The sequence below is a fragment of the Lissotriton vulgaris genome, chromosome 7 (genome assembly GCF_964263255.1).
Source record: "Lissotriton vulgaris chromosome 7, aLisVul1.2, whole genome shotgun sequence".
NCBI classification, from domain to species: Eukaryota; Metazoa; Chordata; class Amphibia; order Caudata; family Salamandridae; genus Lissotriton; species Lissotriton vulgaris.
The window spans coordinates 593,630,873-593,648,858 of NC_141695.1; the positions used below are offsets into that span (position 1 = coordinate 593,630,873).

The following is a 17,986-nucleotide window of genomic DNA, read 5'->3' on the forward strand; positions in this document are numbered from 1 at the left end:
ATAAAAGACCTAATCGACTTCAAAGCGATGACCATCTTCTTTAAAGTTTTCCATGGCTTAGGAGCCGGCTACCTAAATAAGCGCGTTAATCACTAAACAACATCTAGACCCCTAAGATCTTCCAGTGCCAACCTGGCTAAAAAATGCTGTGCCCGTACTGGAGGCAGAACCCTATGCTTTCTAGGCGCAAAATTTTGGAATAGCCTCCCTGAGTCTCTGAGACTTACCACAGACCTACTCTCTTTCAGGAAGTACTTAAAAACCTGGCTTTTTAATAACTGATGGGTCTTTTACACACGTTTTCCTCCTGCCCAGACCCCTTAGTCTGAGTAGCTGCACGCTTTATTAAATACACTATTTAATTTCATTAGATTCCTGAGGGGGCAAAGGAACACTCGTCCAAATTCTAAGGGCCTTATTTATGAGACCGTGCTTCACTTTTATGTCTCACTCCTTTTGTAACGCACTCACAGCGTAAAAAATTTGCAGTGTTGCACCTTATTTGCAAAGTGAAGCATCTATTCAGATCCGTCACTTTGTAAACCCCTGCACCACATTATACCTGCGCCAGGAATAATGTATGCAGGGTGGGTGTTGCCCGGCAAAAAGCTTTGTAGAAGTGGCGCATATTAATTCACTGGAACTCGGAGCGCCACTTCTAGAACGTCATTGCGTCAATATCTTACACCTGCCTCACAGCAGGCGTAAGACTGATGCAGACCCTTTCACAGGGGGCTTGACCCATGTGAAGGGACACATTGCTGGAGTTGCGTCTATTTTCAGACACACCCCAGCAACTTTTGCGCCTACAGATTTGCCAGAAATACTGACGTATCTGTAACTCCTTGCGACATGATGCGCCATACAGTAAATGACACATCCATCATGTCGCAAGGAGGGCGCACTAAGAAGTGACGCATCCCAGTTTTCACACAGCGATGCATCACTTCTCATAAATAAGGCCCTAAATGTGTTTACATCTAATATTCAGGGATAGTTATGTGTGTTTTAAATATTGTAACACAGCAGCGGCTCACCAATATTACTGCAAGTAATCTCTGTGACGCCCTCCCATTTCTTATATTTTAGGCCTTGTTTTGATCTAAAAGAAACTTTTTTTATGTATATTGCATGAAACATAAATGCAACATTTCTCTGCAAAATGGCTATACTAGACTCACACACATCAGGTACATAAAAAATAAATTAAAGACAAACAGTATTTAATTTTAAACAAACCGTTTAAGAAATATTCATGGTCATTAGGGTAAAACTCTGGAGAACGGAGCTGACTTTGTCAGGAGGCCCCCTGAAAGGCTGGGGCCCTGGGCCAGAGCCCACTTTGCCCATGCATTAAAAAGTCTCTGTGGGACATCTGGGGGATCCAGCTCGCAATCCACTTTGCCAGGAACTGATCCATATCATTACCTTCCCAGCCCTCTGGAAATCCTACAAGACGAAGGTTGTTCTCCGAGCTCTGCCCTCAGCATATTCCGCCCTGATGGCCAGCTCCCTTGTGATGGATTTCAGGGAGGTCACCGGGGCCTGGAGGGACGCGGTTGTATCTTTCCCAGTGGAGTTGCGAGTTTCGGCCTCTGTAATCTTATCCACTGCTTTACGCTAGTCCGGACTGATAAGGGCAACATCAGATCCCACCTCTTTTTGGCCTCGAAGGCTTCACGGGACTTGGTTGTCGCCGCCATCAGAGCAGCATTATCTGGCCCGGCAGGGGCTTGGCTCAATGTTTTAGGCGCTTGGGTCCCCGGACCCGCATATCGATCCAGGGTGCTCTACTTTAATACTTTTCTCCCTGGTCATTGTGATATTGACAATGGGGTATCGACCCGGCAGGGAAAGGCACGACAATGCCAGGTATATCCTGCTCGGGATCCCTGGCTCCGGTCAACATGCAACAGGGCGTCCATGTCTTCGTCCCATGTCTGTTTGGCAGGAAGGCAGGCCCGTGGCAATCTGCACACAAGCCGCACCAGGACTAGTCCGGCCGTCTCCGCACACAGGTAACTCTGCACCCCCTAATGGTTGTCACACATCCGCCCAGCCGGTTCATGGATGTCCTCCGGTAAATCATTGAAAAGGCCCCACTCTTAGAGCATTCGCCTGCAAAGAGCCACAGCCAGGCCAAGGAGCCCACATCGCTGCACTCCCTGGGGCTCCCGATGGAAGCTCGCCATGCGTCTGGGCCACCGCTCCGCCTCTAGCCCCTGCGCACACGTTGAGCACAGCCCGCTGGTATTGGAAATGAGGGTGGTCGCAAGGGACAGCCGAGAGCCCAGGGAAAATAGTCATGGGGAGGAGCCCCAATCTCACCATCACGGTCGTAGACGGTCCCTGCCAACAGCCCCCACGCTCCAGATAATGATATGGAGCCACTCACCATCTCGTCGCCTAGGGGCTCACGCCGACCCCTGTTGCCAGTCGGCACACCTACTAGAATCCAGGCCCCAACGCCAATCAACATCCAGTGCACTGGACATGCTCCGCCAGGGCGCGAATTCAGGAGTATGCAGGGAGGGGGGGGGGGTGCGGTCGGGTTTTGGGCCCGTGTATGCCTCCAATATACTGGCGCCCGGTTGCGGCGCAGACAGCAGCGCGCCAAAGGACTCTCCAAAATGGCCACCACCCCAGGGAAGCACGTATGCCCCGACCTGGCTCCACCAACACTCCAGGTCGCAGGGCACTACAGGCGCCGAGTCGGTAGGTCCCTGCTGCGGCACGGCTGTCCAATTGTGGTTAGGGCATTCAGGAGGCACCCACCTCCGCTCCAGGGGCGGCGCAAGGACTCCAGTGCAGGCCAGCCTGAGCAACCATGGTGCCTCACCAGACTACGGCAGGGGGCCAGTCTCCGGATCACGGTCAGCAAACCTCCCGGCAGGGGCTCCCGGCAACTCCCCAAATGCTCAGGTGAGATGTGGGAGGGTTGAAGAAGGCAAATGCGTGCCAGTGACCAGGATAATGTGCAGTGTATCGGTTGAGCCCACGGTGCTCGTCTACAGAGCTTCCGCCATGTCGGATCTCTTGGCCCCGCTCCCCATACCACCTGGAGTTTTGACAGTTCAGTTCCGTGATATATCGGGATTCGAGCAGCCTTAAGGCTTTCTCCTTGTCACCCTCTGATGTTAACAGGAATTACATCCACTCCATGATACATTAGGCCATTAGCATCACTCTGATGTTGTTCTTCAAAGTGCTTAGTTACAGGGTAGGCTTTGTCCTTGTTTTTAATGGCTCGTAAGTGCTTCAAATTACTTTTATAACCGGGAGCGTTGTGCTGCATGCATTTGGTGATTTGCAGGGGCATTGTAAAATATAGACTGTGTGGGCTGTTTTGCAATGGTAATTACCACATATTCTTTTACTCTTTTTTTGCAAATGGTGATTTGCGTTTTTTTCGTGTTGACAGGCTTTATATCTACCACATTCCCTGAAACCCGGAATGCTGCCCAACCAAGTGTTCTTGACAGGTATGTTGGTCTCAGAACTGCTCCTGACTCTGTCTTCTCTCATTGCTTTGGCCTTCCTAAAAGTTACATCGACTACGGGGGGCAACTTTACCCAACACCAGGTCATTCTTTATGAAATACCAGTACTTTTGTTTAGTCAATCCTTTATTAAAGAGCAACTGCCTCTTTGTTTTAGACCCGGTCTTTCTTTTTGCTTTCTCAACACACTTCTGAGAATAGCCTCAGGCTTGAAATCTTCTCGATAAATCCTGCAGTGCTTTGTCGTCCTCACTACAATTGCGTCTAACCCGTACAATTTTCCTGTAATGAGTACCGTTGACCAAATTGCGAGAGTGGAAACTGGATGCATGAAGCACGTGTTCCCAGAGGTAGGTTTTCTTATAAGATTAGTTTCCAAGGTCTTAGTGTTAACGTTCACTGTGAGAGCCAAGAAATGAAACTGTACTACTGATGGTGCTCTTGAAGTGTACATTGACCTCATTTTTCTCAGTCTTGCTCAGAAATTGTTAGCCACTTTCTTTCATACTCTTCCAAACCAAAAAAGACGTCATTAGTGTACCTGAACCAATGTATCACATGTTCCAACCAGTCCTGGTGATATTGCGCTTAAACCACCTGTCCCTCCCACCATCCATCTGATATGCAAATTAAAATAGCTGGGGGTGAAGCATGTGCCCATAGCTGTACTATGGATCTGATGGACCAGCTTTTTATTCGAAAGAAAGAAATGGCTCTCCAAGCATTTTGGGATAATTTTTACTAGCATCTGAATGTGTTTCCATAGTTTTAAAGGCCTGACACCTAGGAAATGTTGCACACGTGTAATTTCTACATTAATAGCTATTAGATTGTAGTCATTCTCCCAAGGTAAATCATATATTTTCAAAGGAAATCGCCTGTGTCATTAATATAAGATGGCAACATTTTTACGATATCTCACAGAAAAAAATCTACTTGTTTTGAAGTAGTCTCAAAAGCACTGCCCAGGGCTGAGATAATGGGCTGTTCTGGGGGATTAACTCTGTCCTTATGTACTTAAGGAATTAAGTACACCTCCGTTGTTTTGGGGTGGTCTACTCCTAAGAATAGTTTTTTGTCATTGCTATTGTGCCCTTGGTTGCACCAGTCCATCTGTTATTGATAAGTGTCTGTCTCTACCTGCTTCATGCGCAACGTGGGGACTCTGATGTAACACTGTTTGTTGCTCAACTGCTCATATGCTTCTGCCATGTACTTGTCTTTTTACCAAAGGACTAGGTTCCCTTCCTTTTCCAAATTCCTGATTATGCATTCTGATTTTATATTTAAATTTCTCGATTATGGCATAGAACTTCTTCAGGCAGATGTTATTTGGTTGCCTCTTGTTCATATCTGTGTACAGCTGTTTTAAATCTTGAGTGGCCAGATCGTTATTAATGTCTTTGGCGTCTTTAGGCATCATTAATATACATTTTGATTTCCATCTGAATTCGATACCTTAATCAATACCTTCCATGCCTTCAGTGATTATATTGTTCATACCAATGTTCTCATTCTCTCAGTCTTAGAGAGTTGCAATTGGTTCAGCTGCACTGGTTATTTTCTTAGGTTGTAATATGAAAAAAAAATTGAGCTTCATTGTCCTTATGCATTTAAAGAAGTCTCCTTATCAATTGTAAGCTGCATGTTTTGGGAAGGGCAGTATGACAGTCCTAATTTTAGACTTATCTCTTCATCAGATGTCAGTTGTATATCTGTTAGATTAATGATTGTATTGCTACTGTCGTCTGATGCTGCTATTGTTTCTTGCTCCCATCTCGTTGGTTTTCCTCTGCCTTGATTTGTTTTTTTCTGGCAACGGCTGCGCCTCTTCCTCTTCATTTTTGAAATCTTGGATTTGGCTGATCCCTGGGAGGCATGTTGAACCTGTGATCTTGCCTTAACATATGTAGTTCTTCAACCATTGAGGGGACGTTCTGACAGTCTACTGCTCCTGCATCCAAGTCGGTATTAACTTTAGAGCTGGGTACGCTGTACTTTTTTCGAATGATTTCTTCTCCCACCCTGCTTTTTTTCAGTGAGTCTCTGGCTTGACAAATTGTCGAACGTTTTGGCAAAAGTGAAAATCTGACCTTGGTTGTTTTCTTGTGCTTAAACTTTTGTGGTCTACTGATTTTAATTGGTTCTTATAATTTACTCTGTCTTTCACATCAACATTTAATTTTCTCACTGTTTCTTGGTCGGCTTCCTTTCTGCTATCAGCCTGTATTGTTTCAATGTCTTCTCGAGTCTTTTTTTTCTGTCTGTTTCAGTGTACTTGATTGGGTAGTCGATAGGTCTGCTGGGGTCCTCTTACTCATCAGTCTCCTTCCCCCTCTCACTAGCGCTGTTTCTTCACTTGGTTAAACAGAGAGATTGACGGTGTAAATTGATCCGTAACAACTTGCTGGCTTCCGCCCAGCTCCTAACCAGTGGTTTGCGTGGTAATGGCATGCGTGGTTCCGTCGTACATCCGTTTGTACTATGTAAGTGATTGAGTTTTTACTACCAGATATAAATGGTTGAGTTTTTACAACCACCTCAGTGACGGGATCTGCTTATGCCTGTGTCCTTTTCAAGGTTTCCTAGGTATGTTCTGGAACTCTGCATATCATACCTCACAAGTTTCAATTACAAGTACACTCCAATTAAACATTTTTAAGAAGTGGACAATCTTGGTTCAATAGTCAAGTCAAGTCAAGTCAGAGAATTTATATAGCGCACTACATACCCAGAGGGTCTCAAGGCGCTTGAGGAGGGGTGGGGAATTACTTGTCAAATATCCACGTTTTAAGTTGCTTTCTGAATGCTAGGTGGTTCTGGGTAAGGCGAAGGTAAGTGGGAAGTGAGTTCCAGGTTTTAGCTGCCAGGTAGGAGAAGGATCTACCTCCCATGGTGGTTTTGTTGATGCGAGGTACAGTGGCAAGGGCTTGGTTGGATGATCGTAGTTGGCGGGAGGGGGTGTAGAAGGACAGTCGTGTGTTGAGGCATTCTGGTCCGATTTCGTAGAGTGCTTTGTGTGCGTGGGTTAGGAGCCGGAAAGTGATCCTCTTATTGACGGGAAGCCAGTGGAGGTTTTTCAGGTGACTAGAGATATGTTCTTTACGCGGGATGTCTAATATGAGCATGGCTGAGGTGATTTGGATTCGTTGGAGTTTTTTCTGGAGTTTGGCGGTAGTACCGGCGTAGAGGGTGTTTCCATAGTCCAGTCGTCTCGTGACCAGAGCGTGGGTGACCGTTTTCCTAGTTTCGGAGGGGATCCAACGAAATGTTTTTTTGAGCATGCGAAGAATGTTGAAGCAGGATGAGGAGACGTCGTTGACTTGTCTGTTCATTGAAAGTGAGGAATCCAGGATGACGCCCAGGTTCCGTGCGTGGTCTGTCGGGATGGGTGCTTTTCCAAGGGCTTCTGGCCACCAAGAGTCGTCCCATGCGGAGGTGGAGGTACCTAAAATGGGGACTTCTGTTTTATCTGAGTTCAGTTTCAGACGGCTGTGTTTCATCCATTCGGCTACTTCTTTCATTCCTTCGTGTAGGTTAGTTTTGGCGGTGCTAGGGTCATTGGTGAGTGATAGTATCAGTTGAGTGTCTTCCGCGTAGGAGATGATGTTGAGGTTGTGTTGGCGGGCGATGGCCGCGAGGGGGCTCATGTATACGTTGAAAAGGGTGGGGCTGAGTGAAGATCCTTGTGGTACGCCGCAGATGACTTCAGTGGCCACTGACTTGAATGGTGGAAGGCGGACTCTCTGGGTTCTTCCGGTGAGGAACGAGGTGATCCATTCTAGTGCTTTTCCTTGGATTCCGATGTTTCTGAGGCGCTGTAGAAGGGTGCTATGGCAGACTGTGTCGAAGGCTGCGGAGAGGTCGAGGAGGATGAGGGCGACTGTGTCTCCATTGTCCAGTAGAGTTCGAATGTCATCTGTTGCTGCGATGAGGGCGGTCTCAGTGCTGTGTTTTGCTCGGAAGCCGGACTGTGAGGAGTCGAGGGATTTGTTGGCTTCGAGGAAGGCGGCGAGCTGGTTGTTGACAGCTTTCTCAATGACTTTGGCCGGGAATGGAAGGAGCGAGATGGGGCGGTAATTTTTGAGTTCGGTGGGGTCCGCTGTGGGTTTTTTCAGAAGGGCGCTGAGTTCAGCGTGTTTCCAGCTTTCCGGGAAGGTGGCAGAGTTGAAGGAGCAGTTGATGACGTCTCGGAGGTGCGGTGCTATAATGGAGTCTGCTTTGTTGAAGATGTGGTGAGGGCATGGGTCTATGGGGGATCCTGAGTGGATGGAGTTCATCAGGCGGATGGTGTCCTCAGTGGAGATTGGGTTCCAGTCATTAAGGATGTTCGAGGGGGGTGAAGGTCCAGCAGATGGTTGGGTGGGTTGGTCTCCGGGTTGGTTGTCGAAGCTGTTGTGGATGTCTGCAATTTTGTTGTGGAAGAATGAAGCTAGGGAGTCGCAGAGGGCTTGAGAGGGGGTGATGTCGTTAGAGTTGGCCGAGGGATTGGTAAATTCCTTGACTATGTTGAAAAGTTCCTTGCTGTTGTGGGCGTTGTTATCTAGTCGGTCCTTGAAGGCGGTTTTCTTGGCCTTTCGGATCAGTTGGTGGTGAATGCGGGTGGCGTTTTTGAAGGCGTCCTTGGTGTTGGTGGATGGGTCTTTTTTCCAGGTTTTCTCAAGGGAGCGGCAGAGTTTCTTGGATTTCTTAAGATCATCGTTGAACCAGGAGGCCTTCTTGCTGCCAAGTTTGCTTTGTTGTTTTTTCAGTGGTGCTAGGATGTCGGCGCTGTTGGATAACCATAGGGTGAGGTTGGTGGCGGCTTGGTCGGGGTTTGAGGAGTAGGCTGGGGGGTTTGGAAGAAGCGATGAGGAGATCTGGTCGATGGTGATTTTGTTCCAGTTTCTTTGCAGAGTTGGTTGTGGGTGGTTGTTGAGTTTGGGCTTGTTGTAGGTAAAGTGAACACAGCTGTGGTCAGTCCAGAGGAGATCCGTAGTGTGGCTGAAGGAGACATGATTGCTGGAGGAGAAGATAGGGTCGAGAGTGTGGCCTGCGATGTGGGTGGGGGAAGTGACCAGTTGTTTAAGACCGAGGTTGGCGAGGTTGTCCAAAAGGGTGGTGGAGTTGTGGTCGTTGTTCTTTTCAAGGTGAAAATTGAGGTCTCCCAGAAGGATGTAATCTTTGGAGGGGAGCGCGTGTGGAGTGATGAAGTCCGTGATGTCCTCGCTAAATTGTGCGCGGGGTCCTGGTGGCCTGTAAAGGAGGGTGCCTCTGAGTGTGGTCTTGGGGTCGATGTGGATTTGGAAGTGAAGGAGTTCAGAGTTGGCGAGATTGACGTCAGAGCTGGTTGGATGGATTTCTTATGGACGATAGCGATTCCTCCTCCTGTGTGGCCGGTACGGTCCTTGCGTATGATCTTATAATCTTCTGGGGTGGCTATGGTGATGTCTGGGGCGGAAGAGGCGTTCATCCATGTTTCTGTTAGGAAGGCGACGTCCGGAGAGATGGTGTCTAGTAGATTCCATAGGTCAATGGCGTGCCTGTGGACCGAACGGGTGTTGAGCAAGATGCATTGTAGGTGATTGGGGTCGGGAATCTGTGGTGTGATCGTAGCGGAGTTGTTGACGGTGCCGATGAATTTGCAGGAGTAGCATGAGAAAGGTCCATGGGTGTGTCCAGGGGCGGCTTGGGCGCAGTTGGGGGAGCGGCCGGGGTTAAGGGCTAGAATGGTGGTGGCATCGTAGGTAATGCGGGAGGGCTGGGCAATGCGAGGGCCAGGGGGTCTGGCGCTGGGCGCGGTCCAGGCGCGGACAGGCGTAGACGGGCTTACCTTTGGCGCACCTTCGGCGTGGCCGTAGCGCGTGGACGCTGCGCGTGGAACCATCTGACTAACATAGGTGGTGGAGGGGGCTGATCGTGGGAGGGTCCGCTGGGAGGCGGGGACGTGGAGGCGGGCCAGGGGAAAAGCACAACAACAAGATGGTGGGGTGGCTGGAAAGTGAAACCGGGAGGGCGCAATGCGAAGCCTGGTAATGTCGAATGCAAAGAAGTACCAGCGTGCTCACACAGAGAATCCCGGTAAGAGCGCTGACAATTTAAAAACAAGCTGTCTAAATGAATGCACTTAAAGGTTAAAAAGCGCTGCCAAAACTACATGCACATACAAGTTACAAAGCGCTGCCTCTAAAAAATGCACAGAGCGAATTGAGCAGGTCAGATCAACGATACCAGACTCTGCAGGCGAGTCACAGGCAAAACCAGATTCAGCTGTGGGCTGTGGACGCTGCACTGGCCTGGGAGCAGGGAATAAGTATATTCAGTAAGTGTACACCCAAGTTGTTTTAAAAAAATTAAGTTAGATAGGGAATACTCGATCACATACAAAAGTAAACTCCAAGTTAATTGCTGTCTGCTGTGTTAGAAGTTAGCAATTCATGTTTTCAGGAAAAATCAGAAGCTTCTGTAGGTTGTCTTTTTTGCTTCAGCTCAGCAAAGACTGAACGATCACTGTTAAAAGGCCACAAACACAGTATGCAGGTGCCAGATGGCAAAGTCCACAAACCTACTGACTAGCTTCAGGGCATAATGTGAAAAGGAATGAATTGGGCATTATTGAAATTGGAAGGGAATCCATACAAACTGGATGACTGGGCAAGAATGTGACTCAACAGAGTCTCTCATGATGCCAGTAGCATCTTTGGAGGAGATTCCATCTTTCGTTGCCCTAGGCTGGGGTACATGTGTTAGAACAATCCCAGGCTCTTAAAAAAATCTAATATTTATGTGAGAGTGGTAAAAAGGAAGACATTACTAAAGAACAGCACCTTGACCCATGCACGGAGAGTGCAAATAAAAAGAAAATAAAACCCAGGAGAATTTGTACTCCTGTGGCAAAAAGTTTTGTGTTTGACAGAAAATGAAGAAAAAGCTTTTTGCTCTATCATTAAAGAGGTCCGTTTGCTCTATAATTAAAGAGGTCCGTTTGATGCAGTCCTAGTGGGAGCGTTCATTTATAGGGATCCTTATTATGAACATAGATCGGAGCGCCTGTGTGGCGTGGCAGAGAAGCAGACCAGGACAAGTGAGTGAGTTGTTAACGGGATTGAGATTTATTGATAAGTTGTTCAAGACCGGGGTTTATGGGACTGGTAGTCCAATTCTCAAACAAGGGATTCGGGTAGTGGGAGTCCAGTCTTCAAACACGGATTTATGAGAGTGGTAGGTTGTCCAGTACTTAAACAAATGGTTAGGGAAGTCGTAGTCCAGTCCTTCAAGCAAGGACTTATGGGAGCCGTAGTCCGCTTTCCGTCTTCCTCTCTATCCTGGTGGCGTGGACGCTGATAGGCGCTCCGTTCCCTCTTCTATGGTTGGTTTGGTAGATGCCTCGTTTGGTGGATAGGAGCGTGGGGAAATAAAGAAAAAGAAAAAAAATGGTAAGGAAGGGGTTCCTACTTCCTACGAGTGTCGTGGGGAGCAAAGGGAGTGTATGGAGATGTCACACCGCTACCTTCACCAGTGTTCGCAAGCGCTGTTTAAGTGAGCACAAGTTACCTGGTTCCAGGACTAGGAGTTCTCTTCCCTTTACACCCCCACCCTCAGGTGCGTTAACGCCGTGCCCCAGAGCCAACCCAAGGCATCCCGTACCTTGTTCAGCAACGACCCTCCTGGGCCGTGGCGGGAGTCTCCGCGTTGCCAGGTAGGGTCTGGCTGCCCGTCTGTTTCTCCTTCCGTCTTCTCCCACTCTGGTCTCTCCTCGACGTCGGGTGGTTCTCTGTTCGGAAAGGTCCTGCGTCGTTCCATGGGGGTACTGCGAAGGTCCTCACAAGGGTCTCTTCCTCCCTTGCTCCATGAGACGTCCAAATGAACGGCTTCTACCTCTGGCGTCTTCCGTCCTGAACGGCTTCTACCTCTGGCGTCTTCCGTCCTGAAGCGTTGGATGTCATGTGACTCCGTTACATGATCAGACAGGTCGAGGGATTTAAAGGCATAGCAGTCCTCGGGAAAGTTCTGAAAACACAGAAGGGAAGAAGGAGAACAGTGAGGGGAAAAAATGTCTGGGCTTCCAGGGACTGTGCGTCCTCACAGCCTGCCAGAAAACAAGGGAATGGAAGTGTTGAAAAGTGCAAAAATCATTGAACATACTAATAGGTCTGACTTATGAAAAGTGCCTTTTGGGTTATTGATGGGTGTAGGAAGATGGCTCTGTTTATACTAAACCAAAGTAAGGTATAATGTGCAGAGTCCAGGGGATCCCCAAAGTCTTACAGAGGTAAATGTACATGATATCCTACTCTCTATTTGTGGTTGCGTGGTTGAGCAGTAAGGCTTTATCAGAGGCTAGTGTTAAGCATTTATTGTACACACTCGTGCAAGAAATGATTTCACACACTCACAGACAGAACTCTGACCAATTGTTTTGTATAAAAATATTTCTTTGTTGTGTTTTTAGAACCAAGCCAGTGTTGGTGCAGGTGAGCAAAATAATATTTTTGTCATATATAATACAAATGAAAGCAGTTACAGGTAAGTCATATGTTCAGAAAAGGTTGAATTTACTTTTTAGTCACTTTGTGATTTACTTTTTAGATTACTTTTTCTAGTCCGTGTGATATGCCTAGATATCACACTGGGACATTTCTTAACCCCTTAAGTGCTGCTGACGGCCAATGGTCGTCAGCAGCGCTACCTCCCCAGTGCTGCGCACGACCATTGAACGTCCATTCAGCACTAGTTCTAATGGACAGTGCAGCACTGGGGAGAAATGTTTACACGCAGCTAAGGTGTTAAATAAAAGGTAAGTAAGTTGTTTTTTGTAAACAGACAGTTTCTTTAGTTCGCATACAATTTCCAACTCCACACTTCAAACCTTTTTCACACAAAAGTAGCCAACGCATTCCCATGGAAAGAAATTTAGGTATCGCTTTAACGATAAGTACTTGGTTGTGGGAGTTAAGTTTCTGGGGTTAGAACCGGGGTTTTCCCCAGAGTCAAGGATGCACTCAAAAAGCACCATCAGCAGCACTAGGGCAGCCGGAAGCGGTTTGCTGAAGTCCAATGTTATCCAATGGGGTGAACGGGCACGCCACTTGGATGTGGGAGCAAAGCTCCTAGGGTCTAGCTCGGGGCAAAGGGGAATACAAGATTGCAAAGTGCCCCCTCAGTGGCACTGGGATGGTCACGGGCAGGGTGGTGATTTGGCGTAGTGTGCCCTGTTGTTTTCAATGGGAGTTGCCAGTTTTGGGTTTAGGCCGCAGGCTCGGTCGAGGAATTCTTCCTGGAGGAGCCAACAGCAGGATAGTTAAGTTGGAAGGCTCTGGAACGTAGGTGCACCTCGGGTCCTCTTCTCAACGGCGCAGGGTGTCTGGATGCAGGGGTGCCTTTTGAAGTCGAATTTCACCTTACCGGGCTTCAAGCGGTTAGGGGGTCTCTGTGCAGAGGCTGCAGGCGACGTCAGGAAGTCATGGTGGGGTCAACCAATGGTGGACCCGAACTCTGGAGTGCTGGGGGACCTTGCTGGGACCAGTGGCCATAGACGTCAGTGCAGTGGTGGTTCGAGGGGTCACGTTTCATTGTCTGCAGCAGTCTCAGAGTCTTTCTTCTGTGATTCTTTTGAACAAAGCTGCTGTTCACATGAGATCTGGTCTTTGTTGAAGGCAGTTAATCCTCCCAGGGGTTCTGGAGGTCGCTGGCTGCAGGACATGGCGATTTATGGCGCAGGGTCTCTGGAAACTGGGTGAGTGAGTGAGTGTGTATGTGTGTGTGTGTGTGTGTGTGGGGGGGGTACAGCACCTCTAAGGACGGCACAGTATGGCATGGTACACAGGCATGTGTGCCATGTCAACTCTTCACTTTTCTCTTTACCGAAGTGTGTTTCTGATTGTGTATGTTAGTTTACAGAACCTCTAAGGGTGGCACAATATGTGCTGCAGCCCTTAGAGGCCTTTCCTGGTCACAATGCCCTTGGTACTCATGGTACCTTTTACAATGGACTTGCATATAGCCAGAGAGGTGCCAATTGGGGGTACAAAGGTACAGTTTTGGGAAACCAGATTGGCAGGAATCCAGGGCACATCACGTCAAAGTGCATCAGAAGTCTGGCAAAAAGTGGGGGGGTTACTGCAACATAAACCCACTTTCCTACAATGGGTTTAGGTACTCAGTAAGTCATCATACATTCACCCTTACTCACCGTTGCACTCTTACATACATCCACTGACTCCTTGTTTCATTCACCCTCTGGCACAACCATGGTAAACACACAAATTCAACAACTTGTGCAAGATAAAAGAATTCAGGTAGAAAAAAGAAAACGTGCTGCTGATCCAACACAGTGGGCATATGCTTCAATTGGGAAACTAATCTTAGAAGCTGGTGTCTGACTTGTACAACGTTTATTGTTTTAAAGTTCCAGCATGGCTGCCACATTTAGAATGAACATGTTGGCCATCTTGTGGTGGTAAAACAATGACACATTTCGGGCAACAACCGGGCTTTCGCTACAAGGTGATCTCTGAGGTTTCTTACAATTCTTAAATGTAGGATTTTAACATGGTGGCAAACCACCATTCTGTATTGAAAGGCTTGTTGGCTTTACCACATGTTTCACATAGTAAATAACTTTTGTCATAACGTTTGTTAATAAACAGATTGGACCTGTGGTATCTGTCATACCTTATCCCAGTACACCAATCAGGCCAATAGCTGTTATCTTTGGCTTGTCTCTATAACCAACACAGGCCTACTATACTGAGCTTAATCTTTCCGACAAGATAACTATCAGGTTTACAGTCCTAACCATATAGTTGTAAAGGAAAATTACTGCCTCTCTTAAGAGGGTTTAATAAGCCTTCTAAAATTCAATCTGCTATACCAAGGGTTTTTCAGAGGGGGTAACCAACCCAAAAACCCTTGCCTACTATAGTACTCTGAGATTCCATGTAGCGAAATACCTATCTGTAGGCTTTAATGCAGAGTTATAACAATCCACCCTTAAATGCCTTTTGACTTTACTATCTGCTTTTCACCGTCAATATATCAAGCCTACTGCCTTTATTTTAATTTTCCATAATAATCACGCCTGTAACCTTTATCATTGACTTGTTGCCATAACCATGTTAGACCTACTATGTAAGACAGAGGTCGTCTTCAAACTTTTTTGGTCTGAGCCGTCTTTAAGCAAAATGTTTTGAAGTTGGGCCCCCCTCCAAAACTATATTGCAAGGATTTGTGGAGTCGGAGGGATGATCACAGGCGGGGGTGATCATGACATCATTTCATGAGTGATTTTCTTTAGCTCGTAATCCATACTAAATGTAGGACTTACAAAAAAAGCAACTGCATCAAACAGGAACAGAATTGACCACACACACTACTTCCCATAATTGGGATGCTATGGGCCCCAATGCACTCCACCTGCTGCACAAACAATGGCTGTAGTCCTGAGAAACAGGCTATTTCCTCTTCTTTCACTCCTTCATCACATATCTGACCATCACTATAATCTCAAAACAAGTCCAGTCTCTTTCTGAAAGAAAATGAGCTACCCCCCGATTTTTACGAAAAATAACCACACAAATAGCACGTTTAGCCTCCTCGTCCCGTTTCTTGGGTCCTGTTTCATGCCGAACAATGGTGTCCTAGCCCTAATACTAGCAAGGAAAATGCACCCTGTGTTTTTTGTAGCAAGACTGTCATAACTGAGATCTAGTGCCTGGAGGCGGCTGGAGGGGGCTCCTGTGCTGCAAAACAGATTGATAACTAAAGAAGAAACATGCCTTCTCATCGAGGTGCCCGCTACCTAAAAGAAATGTAAATGTGTGCAATGGGTGGAGCCAGTGTAGGCTTTAATTAAGTCACTCAGTTTCATGGTGACAAATACTTCTTTTTGAGAGGTAATATATGTGTCAATTAACTGAAGTGCATCCTTCTTTTTACAAATTTTATTGACAGATTGCACACATAGCGCAGCACCCCGCTCTCCGGAGTTAACTGCCAATCAGGTACACAACATCAAGGAATTTCAATCCATACATCGTTTTAAGTCCAAAGGTTGCATCAAACGTAACAATAGCACACCCACCCAACCCTCCATCCCCCCTGCCCCCCAACGCCCCCATCCGGATCCCCCCATCCCGGTCGCACAACATCATCTCACAGTTTCTACAAACTAATCTCCGTTCTGGTAATGCATACACACCCTCCATTTTGGCCCTGTTATAACACCTCCAGGACTTCCTCCCGTTCCACCGGAGGCTCCAGACACCGGTCCCGATAATCTGCCCAGCGCTTCCATATCTTGAAATGTTTTCGTGGGCATCCTCGGGCCACGAAGATGGGCTGTTCCAGCCCCATACAAAAGTCAAGCACCTTCTTCCACACTAGGACCGAGAGAGCCCTGTGATCCTTCCACACTTTGGCTATGTCTCTTTTGGCCAGGGTTAGGCCCAGCAACAGTAAATGCCTCTTATACATGTTACTCCCCACCCCTTCCAACACATGCAGTAGACCTAATTGCGCTGTGCGAGGGAGTTCCCACCCTAGGACCTCGGACATACAGTCCCACACCCATTTCCAGAACCTAGCCAGCGAGCTACAACTCCACACCGTGTGGATCAATGTCCCCACCTCCCTACCACACCGGAGACAGTCTGGGGACGCAATGAGGCCGGCCCGCGACAGTCTCTCCCTTGTAAAGTAGACCCTATGCAAATATTTGAACTGGATGAGCCGCAAGTGTATCGCTATGGCCGCACCTCTAGGGGCCGCCAGCGCCTCCCGCCAATCCTCCTCCTCCAGTGCCCCCACATCCCTCTCCCAAGACTCCCGGAGCTTCAGCAGTGTAGTGGAGCAATGTGTGACTAGCGTTTGATAAATGCGAGATATCTTTTTGTCCCCTAGGTCTCCCATAAAGACCTTGGCCTCTAACGGACTAAATTCTGGGAGGGAATCGAGGCCTTCCAGGCTTGGCGTGATGGCATGGTGGAATTGCAGATATTTAAAGAATTAAGATTGGGGCATATCATACTCGTCACGTAGATTTTGGAAGGATTCAAGTGTTGTTCCTGACATTACATTTCCTAGGGTCGAGATTCCAATATCATCCCAGCCCCTGAAGTCCTGGAGAGACGCCGGAGCTGGTAGACGTCCATTATGCCATAACGGGGTCTCCTCGGTCAATGTACCCCACCATCCCATGCGACGTAGTGCCTGCCTCCAAATCCGAAACCCCACCGGCGGCAACCTCTTCTGCTGCTGTGCCACGTATAAGAGCGTGTGCAGGGTGTGGGAGCCCATAAGGTGGCTTTCCAGGGCTTTTGCCGGGTCCCCCCTATCCCCATACCACCATTCATTCAGGACCAGGAGATGGGAGGTCTGGTAGTATGATAGGATATCGGAGGTCGCCAACCCGCCACAGTAGGTTGATAGAAAACAGGTGCGCAGCGCTACCCACACCGCTCCTCCAGCCCAAAGAAACTGCCCCAACGCCGAATCAACTTGCCGAAACCAATGGGGTGAGATCGGGTATGGATGGTTCTGTAATTGATAGAGATATCTGGGAAGGAAGTGCATCCTTTTAATGGGAATATGTAAACATATTTATATTAGATATAGTCTGGATTCTTATCACTAAAATGTATATTTTTAAATCACTCGTTTTTTCTTAGAGTATTTTGCAGCAATCTGTTTTTTTGCAGTGTAATACAATGTTCAAACAATGACTTGCACAGTGCTTTCTGCCACAGACTGAGACCTCATTGTACTATAAGCAAGTCCCTATTCCTCACTGCACCAATCAGGATTCAATTCTGTGACTTTGTGGTCCCACACAAAGACATCTGCAGTGATCACATAAGCAAACTGAGGTTTCATAAGGTAAAAGGGTATATTTCCTTTTGACTAGTTTAACTTGAATTTATTTTTATTTAAGGTGGTTGCTTTATTACAAATATAAGTACATCTTTAAAAATAGAACATTATTTAAATATTACCTTTTACAAAATGTACTGTACAGAGTTGCAGATACTAAGATGTATTTTCTATGACAAACCAGATGTCTCTACCTGCATAGCCTCAAAGTCCTTTTACAATGGTCACTGTGGTGCAGTAATTGTGTACAGGGCAAGTGACCATCATGTCTTTCAATGGCTGAAAGAGCATACTAGGTGACAAATGCCGTCAATTTACCACTCTTCTGCCTGCAATCTCCACACTTGAAAACAAATTGGATACGTTGAGAGTGCTTTATCCTCGCCAGCTCCAAAATACAAATATGCATCAGTAAGTCCTGTGAGATTGCACTCATACAAAGTTTATTTTCCACAAAAAAAGAAAAATCCTTGTTTGTTTTGCCTCCCAACATTAAGTTATTAAGTCAAACTCCTCTTCTTTGACCGCTTATAAAGCATACAAAGTATTTTGGCTTGGTAGCAAGTGTTCACAATCCTCGAAGATGTGAAATGGCTATATAAAAAGAATTTTCTCTGGATAAAACCTGCTTTAATGTT

General features: G+C 47.2%; 1 protein-coding gene across 2 annotated transcripts in view; it reads left to right on the top strand.

Moving 5' to 3' along the window:
• The window catches only part of PRPSAP1 (phosphoribosyl pyrophosphate synthetase associated protein 1), a 252,270-nt gene that overhangs the window by 18,138 nt on the left and 216,146 nt on the right, over window positions 1-17,986 (top strand). The window contains exon 1 of one of the 2 annotated variants that reach the window (XM_086930697.1): window positions 3,565-3,583. The exons of the other annotated variant lie outside the window; for it this stretch is intronic. The gene's annotated coding sequence lies outside the window, so the exon portion shown is untranslated. Of the gene's footprint in view, window positions 1-3,564; window positions 3,584-17,986 lie in introns of those variants that run through there. 2 annotated transcript variants of the gene reach the window in all.